The sequence below is a fragment of the Propithecus coquereli genome, unplaced genomic scaffold (assembly GCF_000956105.1).
Source record: "Propithecus coquereli isolate 6110/MARCELLA unplaced genomic scaffold, Pcoq_1.0 Scaffold76, whole genome shotgun sequence".
NCBI classification, from domain to species: Eukaryota; Metazoa; Chordata; class Mammalia; order Primates; family Indriidae; genus Propithecus; species Propithecus coquereli.
The window spans coordinates 1,974,591-1,975,532 of record NW_012153729.1 but is presented as its reverse complement, the minus strand read 5'-3'; the positions used below and the strand labels follow the sequence as shown (position 1 = coordinate 1,975,532).

The window sequence follows — 942 nt, the reverse complement described above, 5'->3', positions numbered from 1 at the left end:
TATAATCTTAGAAATAATTCCTTGTAGAACCATGGGCTATAGAAGTAGCAATGCTGTTAAGACTCCAGTGGCAGGAGGAGAGAGAATTGTTAGTGCAGGAGGGTGGGCATTTCCCAAAGTTTTAAGGAAGCTTATTGAATCTTGGCATTTTAAAAATAAGTGGTAGGTAGGATAAATATATATGCTATGACAGTAGAAAAAGGTAAACCCCTGAATGGGCCAAATGTTCATAAACAGGTTATTTTATGGCATTTATAAACTGTGAAACAACCTGTATTTATGTATAAAGTTTATTATTATTAATAATACTTTTCAAAATAACTGTAGGATTTTTGTGATCATTCTTTATGTGAATATTGAATATAGAAAGATTTCTTCATACTCCACATAGCCTCATCACAGCTATGGATTAATGTTTTGTTATGGGGTTTTTTGGGCTAAGAGCACTAATTAATTATTTTTGTGCCTGCCATATATGTATTCACATAGTCAAGTAAAGTTTCTGCTTTCCTCGTGATTTCTTTATAATTAAAGAGAACACCTGAAGTACTTAGGGAGAATTAAATTAAAGGAATGAGATTTGTATTAGATTAGATTGCAAAAGAATCTGAAATAACTGTAGAAAAGTTTCTGGAGATATGACCAATATCTAGAATCTAGTTCAAGAAGCAAAAATAGGCTGTATTGAAGTTTAGCGATGGGATATAGAGAGCAGGGATCAAAAGAAAACACGAAAGAAAAGAATAACAAGGAAAAAAGAGGAGAGGAAGGAGGAGATAATGAGAAAAAGTAAAATAAGACAAGTAACATTAAACAGTGCTTAGGGCTGTCAGAAGAACTGTGGGTGTGGGGAAGAGAGAGGAAGTAAGATGGGAAAAATAACATGTTTTGGCAGCTTCAAATGAGTTGATTACAGAGATTTTTTAGAAACAGATTGTTAGC

At 33.1% G+C, this 942-nt stretch overlaps 1 protein-coding gene across 1 annotated transcript in view; it reads left to right on the top strand.

The window, feature by feature from the left end:
• Positions 1-942, top strand: part of ABCA5 (ATP-binding cassette, sub-family A (ABC1), member 5) — a 126,609-nt gene that overhangs the window by 114,303 nt on the left and 11,364 nt on the right. The window lies entirely within an intron of this gene.